General features: G+C 41.1%; 1 long non-coding RNA gene across 1 annotated transcript; it reads left to right on the plus strand.

The window, feature by feature from the left end:
* The first annotated feature begins 1,509 nt into the window (after window positions 1–1,509).
* On the plus strand, window positions 1,510–8,680 carry LOC117132044. Its single transcript, XR_004455457.1, has 2 exons — window positions 1,510–3,695; window positions 5,596–8,680. It is a non-coding gene; the product is annotated as an uncharacterized LOC117132044 (long non-coding RNA).
* Window positions 8,681–10,418: the final 1,738 nt, after the last annotated feature.

A 10,418-nucleotide genomic window follows, 5' to 3' on the forward strand; every position in this document is an offset into this window, starting at 1 on the left:
AGGGTTCCCCTTTTCGACGGGAGATTTCTCGCTAGGGTTTTGACCAGAAGGTCGTTCCCGCGCGAGTCCTGTTCTATCGAGTGGGGTGGCGAAGTCGAGCCTTTTCCCGCGGATTTTGGTTGTTCCGCGGGGACGGATAGCTTGGGTCCTTGCCGTTAAGGTTTCAACCTGTTTGGTCAAGGTATTCACGAGCTTATCCTGTTCTTCCGACCTTTTCTCATAGGTGGCGAACATCTTTTTGAACTCCTCGAGCGTCGCGGCGTTGGCTTGTGCGTTGGCCGCGGATACGTCCGCTACCGGAGTGTGGAGATCGGTGCCGCTGCCTCCATTAAGAGGAGTTTGCACGTTATCCACGTCGTTGGTTGACATGTCAGATTGTGTGTGGCTTTTGCGGGTTAGATTGATCCGTAAGTCCCCCTCCTTCTAGCGCCAAACTGTGGGAACCGAAATTCAAACTGTCGATTTCCGTTTAAAGAAGGAAACTAAGAAAATCCTAGTTTCCCAGAGGACCCGGATATCTGTTAATTACCACACGTCAAGCAATCAGAACACGAGAATAACAACGATAAAAATAAGAAATCGAAAAGAGAGCAAAGTAGATCTTATTCCGAATCTGCGTATGAGCGTTTACAACAAGGTATAAGCCTGGGCTCGAGATCTGTCGGCGAGATTCCTAGTTCTAGCAACCCTAAGACGGCTAAACCTAATTGAGTCGCAGCTCGAAATAACAGAAACGGAAAATTGCCTAAATTGCTCTAAGTGCTAAGTTTGCTCTGGAAAAATCATCCCTCTTGCTCCTCGCCTAGGACTCCTTATATACTAGCTCCAAGGTCAGTTTACGCTTTTACTCTTCTGCCCTTAAGCCGTCATAGCATAAAAATGGAGATATTCCATTTTTCCCGATCTTCACAATTATCTTCGAAACTTCCGTATTTATCCGCGGAAACTTGACATTTATCCTTCCTCGTGGGCCAAGCATGAACCATGCTGTGGTTCACGGGCTTTTGGTTAGGAAAAATCGTAGGATGGGCCTCGAGTCGTGTTTTAGGTCCCTTTGGGCCGTCTTCCGACTCGACACGTTTACTACGAGTTTTTCGCGGTTTCTAATCCGCGAAGTTTGATCGATGAATTAGAATAGCGGGAAACATGGACTGAGCTCGCTACGGTCTTCGGGAGATAGCATTCGAAGGTTTGACGAGAATGCAAGGACTGGTATCGTATCGATGTTCAGAAAGGTTCAATCGCTACACAGCGACCGAACTTTGGCTCGAGCCCGGTCGCTACGTAGCGACCGAGCGAGACGAGTGCTCGGTCGCTACGTAGCGACCGAGCTTTGGCTCGAGCTCGGTCGCTACGTAGCGACCGAGCGGGACGATCGCTCGTTCGCTACGTAGCCACCGAGCTTTAGCTCGAGCTCGGTCGCTACGTAGCGACCGAGCAGGACGATCGCTCGGTCGCTGCGTAGCGACCGAGCTTGGCTCGGGTTTGGTTGCTACGTAGCGACCGGACGGCATGTATACGTAACGACCGAGCTTGGTTTGTTCGGTTTGAATCCCAAAGGATACTTCTTCGTAAAAACCTCGTAAAAACTCTTTCGGAAATACGATCTCCGAGGATTTTCGGGTGGTAATTCCGTCGTAACCATTTTTGACCCCAACACACGAGACATTGGAGGAAAGCCCAAATAAGGTCGCACGATCGCTATGAAGCGATCGAGCGCAAGTCCCGCTCAGTCGCTACGTAGCAACCGAGCGTGCGTTCCGTTTGTTCGCTAAGTAGCGACCGAGCTCCTCTGAAACATTGATACGACACAAATCCATGTGTGCTCGTCTATCCTTCGATGCTGTCTCCCGAAGACCACAGCGAACCCGTCTCATGTTTTCTGCCATTCGAAGTCATCAATCAAACTTTACGGTAAAAACCGTGGAAAGTTCCTTCTTTATCGAAAGAAGCCGTAATAAACACTACGAGTCAAAAGACGGCCCAAAGGGACCTAAGACATGACTCGAGGCCCAACTTGCGATTTCTTAACCAACAGCCCGTAAACCGTAGGACGGTTTAGGCTTGGTTCGAAAGGAAAGATAAATTTCAAATTTCCGCGGATAAATACTAAATTTTTGAGGATAATTACGGATAAAAACAGAATATCTCTATTTTTATGCTATGACGGCTTAAGGGCAGAAGGGAAAAAGCAAAAACCGACCTAGGAGCGAGTATATAAGGAGTCATAGGCGAGAGGCAAAGAAGAGTTTTGGACACAGCAAATTTAGCACTTAGAGCAGTTTAGGCAATTTTCCGTTTTTGTTATTCGAGCTGCGACTCAATTAGGTTGTTGCCGTCTTAGGGTTTTAGAATTAGGAATCTCGCCGACAGCTCTCGTGGCCCAGGCTCTTACCTTGTTGTAACGCTCAAACGCGAATTCATAAAAAGATCTACTTTGCTCTTTTTTTACGATTTCTTATATTTTATCGTCTTTATTTCTTGTTCTGACTGCTTGGCATGTGGAAAATTAGGGCTTTCGTACTTTCGTTATTTAAACAGAAATCGACAGTGCGAATATTGTGTTTTAGTTAGTTATTTAAAAAAAAGTAAAATAAGGATATCCGAATAGACGATTCCCCCGCACATAGATCGATGAGACAAGCTCGATATCGATCACCAGCACTTCATATCTAACGATCGATTGTCTCTTCATTGTGTCGAATTATTGCTCCAGCCATCGACCGATGAGACCATGTCGCTATCAGTCGACAACACTTCATCAACAACGATCGATTGTCACTGCATTGTGTCGATCGACAGTGAGCAGGTCATCGTTCTTATTTGTTAAATTATGTACTTATGATTATTTCTCACCATAACTCTGCCTAGATATACACTGGGAACATTGTAATTTAAGTCTGGAGGGATGTTTACTGATATTAGTATGTTCATGAGTCTTATCAAAATGTTTTCAAAAGAGTTTTATTTAGTTAAGAAGGGGATCATAAACTTATTAGATTTTTGCTTGTTATCTAACCACTCTTTAGCACCATTCTAGACTTACTGATTGCAGACTGTACTAAAGATACTAAAGTGGATCAACTTGTCAACTATTCACACTTGCTGAGATTGTTTGAAGGAACCAAAGCTGACCTCCAACACTAAACCTGACACAACTGTTTGTCTTGGGTTTGGTATACAAGAGATCGGATTCTTCAAACAAGCCTGGAAGGTAAAGCCTTGTGTAGATTTATCACATTTTCTCTCTCTATTTCGACCCTAGATTTACATGTACAAATATTTATTTACTTTTTTTTAAATAACGAAAAAGAAAGAAAGAAAAAGAAATAGATATATATATGTGTGTGTTAGGTGGAATCCGAACATGACCTTGTGGCTACAACCATGAAGGCTTGCTTCATAAGGATTCCAACAAAAAGAATTCGAACAGGACTTGGTGGCGGCAATCATCAAGAATCGATTCACATGAATTCTTGGATATATGTCAAAAAGAAGTGAACATGACTTGGTGGAAAACACCTTTAAGGCTTGATTCATGGAAGCTTGTCCAATCTTGGTCAATGATCCTGCTATGGAAGCAGACTTTGACTAAAGGGAGAAATTAGTAAAGAGAAAATATAGGAACTAACTTTTACCTGCAGATCGAGATACTTGTTTGAAAATCCTTGCATCTTGTGATCGATACTCCCAAGGTAAATAGACTTTTATTTATGTTAAGAAATGAGGTTGGTAGAGGGGAATGTCAGACAGGATTTGCTAAGTTGTTGGCTAGGTGAATTTGGTTGCTAAGCTAAGATATGGTATAATGTGCTTTGTGGATTGCAATATGGTGGAGATGATGATTCTAAGTTTTAAATTATGTGAGTCCCTGCTGTTTTTAAACCTCTTTCAGAGAGACTGCCCGTCTGTTTTGCTTGAGAACAAGCAAAAGGGTAAGTCTTGGGGAGTTGATAGACCATGGATTTTACCCATTTTTAACCATTGTCTTTTTTTTTAAAACGCTGATTTATTATGACTTTACATTTATGAGAAAGATTATATAGACGATTCGACAACCAACAATACTACCTGCCCTCTGAAGATCTACGCCTAACTGCATCATCTGAGCCGTCCAATGAAGATTCATTCCTGACCAGATTTACTTGCACCATGTTGAAGATTCCTTGTAAACCTTTCTTATGTAGCCTTCATCAATAAATTGTTCTCTCCGGGACTAGAAACCTGGATTTCATGTAATCTACATAGTCCGGAGTTCAAACCCCCAGATCTGGGCTTAGAAGCTTTTAAACCTTAACCAATAAGCTACGGTTACTCCACTTTTTAACCATGGTCTATAAGTGTTTTAATATTTATTTACTACTATATAGAAACTATTTAGAGTATTTACAGGTTCATGGACGATTTGGAGGAAAGTGGTGATTTTGGTATCTTTTGGAGCCTTTTGAGCGTAGAGCTGCATCGACGCGTCAGATGTTTTGCTATGGATAGAAACCTCATCACATCGACCGATGAGACCAGCTCGATATCGATCAACATCACTTCAGATCCATCGATCGATTGTCTCTTCATTGTGTCAAAGGATTGCTATAGTTATCGACCGATGAGACCACGTCGCTATCAGTCAACATCACTTCATCAACAACGATCGATTGTCACTTCATTATGTCGATCGACACTGAGCAGGTCATCGTTCTAACTTGTTAAATTGAGTACTTCTAATTAATTGATCACCATAAGTACGACTAGATATACACTAAGGACAGTCTAATTTAAGTCTTGGGGGATGTTTAATGATATTAGTGTGTTCATGAGTCTTATCAAAATGTTTTCAAAAGAGTTTTATTGAGTCAAGAAGGGGATAATGAACTTATTAGATTTTTACTTGTTATCTAACCACTCTTTAACACCATTCTAGACTTATTGATTGAAGATAGTACTAAAGATAATAAAGTGGATCAACCTGTCAACTATTCACACTTGTTGAGATTTTTTAAAGGAACCAAAGCTGACCTCCAACACTAAACCTGACACAACTGCTTGTCTTGGGGCTTGGTATACATGAGATAGGATTCTTCAAACAAGTCTGGAAGGTAAAGCCTTGTGTAGATTTATCACCTTTTCTCCCTCTATTTCGACCCTAGAATTATAGGTAGAGATATTTATTTACAAAAAAATAAAATAAATAACAACGAAAAAGAAAAAAAAGAAAAGAAAAATACAAATATATATATATATATATAGGTGTTAGTTAGGTGGAATCCGAACAGGACTTGGTGGCTACAACCATTGAGTCTTGCTTCATAAGGATTCCAACAAAAAGAATTCGAACGGGACTTGGTGGCGGCAATCATCAAGGTTCGATTCAAATGAATTCTTGGATATAGGTCAAAAAGAAGAGAATATGACTTGGTGGCAACCACCATTAAGTTTTGATTCATGGAAGCCTGTCCAATCTTGGTCAATGATCTTACAGTAGAAACAAACTAAGACTAAAGAGAGAAATTAGTAGAAAGACAAGATAGGAACTAACTTTTACCTGCAGATCCAGATACTTGTTTGAAATTCTTGCATCTTGTGATCGATACTTGCAAGGTAAAGCCTGCATTTTTATTTATGTTAAGAAATGAGGTTGGTAGAGGGAATGTCAGACATGATTTGCTAAGTTGTTGGCTAGGTTAATTTGGTTGCTAAGCTAGGATATGGTATAATGTGCTTTTGTGATTAGGACTTCTTAGATGTGGATTGCAATATTGTAGAGGTGATGATTCTAAGTTTTAAATCATGTGAGTCCCTGCTATTTTCAAACCACTTTCAGAGAGACTACCCGTTTGTTTTGCTTGAGGACAAGCAAAAGGGTAAGTCTGGGGAGTTGATAGACCATGGATTTTATCCACTTTTAGCCATGGTCTATAAGTGTTTTAATATATATTTACCACTATATAGAGTCTATTTAGAGTATTTACAGGTTAAGATACGTTTTGGAGAAATATGGTGATTTTGGAGTCTTTTGAGGTGCAGAACTGCACAGGCGCGTGAGATGTGTAGCTATGGATGGAGACATTCCGACCGTTAGATTGAGCTCACATTTTTACACGAGGTATAGATTTGAGTTAGCTTTTCAATTCCACCGGTTTGATGTCAATCAGCATCCTGTATCTGACGTTATGCCCATTTTACTGATGAGTGGTCAGTCTGCCTCGGGAGAGGAAGCTGTCGAGAAGAGGAACGTATGTCGATCGATGCAGAACTCTTGACATCGATCGTTATGGATGCCAGAACGTGGGCCAAGCATATTTCAACACCGTTTTAAGCCCAGAAGCCACACCAAGTTACCAAAATACCCATGGACGACTAGAAACCCTATTTATGTATTTCTAAGCCATTGTTGACGGCTACACGCTTTCTATTATCCTATTCTATTGTTTTCTCTTAGGTTTGGAGAGAAGATCAATTCTCCTTCAGATATTGATTGGAACTCCATTGGTTTTATCACTGATTCTTATTTATTATATTATTCAAACTATGATTTGTGTTATTGCTTGCATGTCTGAGTAATTCATCTTGTTAGGTTTAGGGATTTCATGCATAATGTCAAACTGATAATCAATTAGGATTGCTAGGTTTTCTATAGATCTCTACACCAGGGTGATTTGTAATACTAGGATCTGGAATAGTTAGAATAGCATGATAGTGTGACTAATTGTTTGAACCTAAAATCATAGGATAGTTGAGAGGCACGAAAGTTCAATCAATTAACGGAACCCGAACTCTGCTTGATTAGATACCTAAGCGCATACGAGAGTTGGTCTAGGAATCTAGTTGAACTAAATCGATTAGGTCATTAATGCTTGTCTAAGGAAGTATCGATCGACGCTCAGGCCATAGCATCGATCGACACTTGCTCCAAGTCAACAAGCGACAGCTGAGACTAGACTTAGACATCTGATTAGGAATTGCATGCGAAAGCTGGATTTCTTACTTATTAAAATCGAGTTCTAGAATTAATCTATAAACCATTAGCATCCTTGAATTGTAGTTTTGAATCTCTTGATTGATAAATCCCTAGGTCTAGCTATTTCTCCTAACTCTTTACAACCTCAATCAACCAATCGAACAAATACTTTGTTCACATTGCTTTAATTTATTTACTGTTTTCATATTTATTACCTATTAAATTTGTTTGCCTAGCTTAACTTTGATTTCTATAGTCTATTTGGTTTCCTAGCTCCTTGTGGATTCGATCCCTAAGTACTACGATTGAACCTCTTATTTGAGAGAGTAATTCACTCGTTAGGGTAATTTGAGTGATATCAAGGACTGTCGATCGATGAAACAGCAGTGATGCCAGAATATGGGCTGAGCATATTTTATGACCACTGAAGCCTAGAAGCAACCCAAAATTACCAGAATACCCTTGGACGACTAGAAACCTTATTTATGTTATTTATAAGCCATTGTTGACGGCTACACGCTATCTAAGCTTTATTCTATTGTTTCTCTTAGTTAGGAGAGAAGGGAAGAACTCCATCAGAGTTCTCCTGAAACTCCATTGGTTTTGGTTTTATATTATTTATGCTTTTGCATCTATTCTTTCTATGATTTCTGTGACAAACTTCATGTATGAATAGATCCACCTGTTAGGTTTAGGATTCATATAGGTTATGAAGGATTAACCCGAAATATAGAACTGCTAAATTGTGATATTCATCATAGGATTGTTCTTACTGCTTGTGTTCTAGAGTCATGAACTAGAACCCTGATCTTAGACTCATTAGGCACAATTGCGAACGCTTGATCTTTTCTTTTCTCTGAACTGAATTCTATTGAGGTAGGAATGCTAGAAACATACGAGAGTTGATTTAGGAACCCTAGTGAACACATATTCAACCCGATCGTAAAGCTTGCTAGAAGCAATATCGGTCGATGATCCAATAGATTAATTGACTGATAGGTGTATCGATCGATATTCCTATAGAATAATCGATCGACACTTTGTTGTGATCAATAAACAAGAGTTGAGATCCAAGATTTGGATATTAAACTGTCTATACAACGGAAGTTGTTAGATTTGTACTCCCAGTTGAGTTCTATAATATCTTGCAAGCAACAATTAGCCTTTATATCATTATAACCCTGATTACCTGAATAGAAACTCTAGATCTAGCAAACCATCATTCCGTCAAACAACTCTCTGCCAAGCTGAATAATTTTCTTGTTCAACTTGTTTACTGCTTTATTTACTGCTTTATAAACTATTAACCTAGCTTAATCATATAACTATTAGATCTAATTGGTTCCCTAGCTCCCTGTGAATTCGATCCCTGAGTACTACAACTCGACCTCTTATTTGAGAGAGTATAAATCACTCATTTGGATAATTTGAGTGATATCAATTACAAATCTGCACCTCTAGGTCTCTTACAATTCCTCCTGAGCTCCTCTGAGAACAATCTACATAAGTGAATGACTCCTTGGAAGTCTCCACCTTCCGACCCAGATGGTCTTCCATAACCCTAGGTAGGATTGATACCACTCAAATTATCCTAAGGAGTGTTACTCTCATCAAAAGAGATTCAGATGTAGTACTTAGGGATCGAATCCACAAGGAGCTAGTGAACAATTAAATCTAGTGTTTATTAATTCTAAGAGTTGTAAATGTTTAAATGAAATAGCAATAGTAACAAGCGAAGCAAATAGTAAATGTAACTTGGTTGGAAATGATATTAGATGCAGGGCCACTATTCAAGTGTTGGAGATTATAATATCTATAGATGCATATTTGTTGCATGCATGACATGTGTGGGAACCAAAATTCGCAATGTCGATTTCGGTTTAAATAAGAAAACTAGGAAAACCCTAATTTCCCAGAGGACCCGGATATCTGTTAATTACCACACGTCAAGCAATCAGAACACGAGAACAACAACGATAAAAATAAGAAATCGAAAACAGAGCAAAGAAGATCTTATTCCGAATCTGCGTATGAGCGTTTACAACAAGGTATAAGCCTGGGCTCGAGAGCTGTCGGCGAGATTCCTAGTTTTAGCAACCCTAAGACGGCTAAACCTAATTGAGTCGCAGCTCGAAATAACAAAAACGGAAAATTGCCTAAATTGCTCTAAGTGCTAAGTTTGCTCTGAAAAAGTTCTCCCCTCTGCTCCTCGCCTAGGACTCCTTATATACTAGCTCCAAGGTCGGTTTACGCTTTTACTCTTCTGCCCTTAAGCCGTCATAGCATAAAAATGGAGATATTCCATTTTTCCCGATCTTCACAATTATCTTCAAAACTTCCGTATTTATCCGCGGAAACTTGACATTTATCCTTCCTCGTGGGCCAAGCGTGAACCATGCTGTGGTTCACGGGCTTTTGGTTAAGAAAAATCGTAGGATGGGCCTCGAGTCGTGTTTTAGGTCCCTTTGGGCCGTCTTCCGACTCGACACATTTACTACGAGTTTTCCGCGGTTTCTAATCCGTGAAGTTTGATCGATGAATTAGAATAGCGGGAAACATGGACTGAGCTTGCTACGGTCTTTGGGAGATAGCATTCGAAGGTTTGACGAGAATGCAAGGACTGGTGTCGTATCGATGTTCGGAAAGGTTCAATCGCTACACAGCGACCGAACTTTGGCTCGAGCCCGGTCGCTACGTAGCGACCGAGCGAGACGAGTGCTCAGTCGCTACGTAGCGACCGAGCTTTGGCTTGAGCTCGGTCGCTATGTAGCGACCGAGCGGGACGATCGCTCGGTCGCTACGTAGCGACCGAGCGAGACGATCGCTCGGTCGCTACGTAGCGACCGAGCTTTGGCTCGAGCTCGGTCGCTACGTAGCGATCGAGCGGGACGATCGCTCGGTCGCTACGTAGCGACCAAGCGGGACGATCGCTACGTAGCGACCGAGAGGGACGATCTCTCGGTCGCTACGTAGCGACCGAGCGGGACGATCGCTCAGTCGCTACGTAGCGACCGAGCGGGACGAGCGCTTGGTCGCTACGTAGCGACCGAGCTTGGCTCGGGTTTGGTTGCTGCATCGCGATCGGACGGCGTGTATGCGCGGTGACCGAGCTTGATTTGTTCGGTTTGAATCCCAAAGGATACTTCTTCGTAAAAAGTTCGTATTGGTTATTTTTACGAAAATTACATCTCTCCTTTTACTATCTTTTTCGGAAATACGATCTCCGAGGATTTTCGGGTGGTAATTCCGTCGTAACTGTTTTTGACCCCAACAGTTAGCCCCCCAGCCCGTTAGGATCATGCATCGTAGGATCCTAGCGTGCGGTTAGGCATGTTTGGCAAGTTAGGCGTGATGGATGGAATTAATATCCGAAAGTCCGAGCTTGAATAGTAAATCCTCATGCCTATAAGAAGGGAGGTAACTTGTTCCATAATTTTTTCACTTTCTTGTCTTTCTCTAAGAT

This window comes from Brassica rapa, chromosome A02, assembly GCF_000309985.2.
Source record: "Brassica rapa cultivar Chiifu-401-42 chromosome A02, CAAS_Brap_v3.01, whole genome shotgun sequence".
Lineage (NCBI taxonomy): Eukaryota > Viridiplantae > Streptophyta > Magnoliopsida > Brassicales > Brassicaceae > Brassica > Brassica rapa.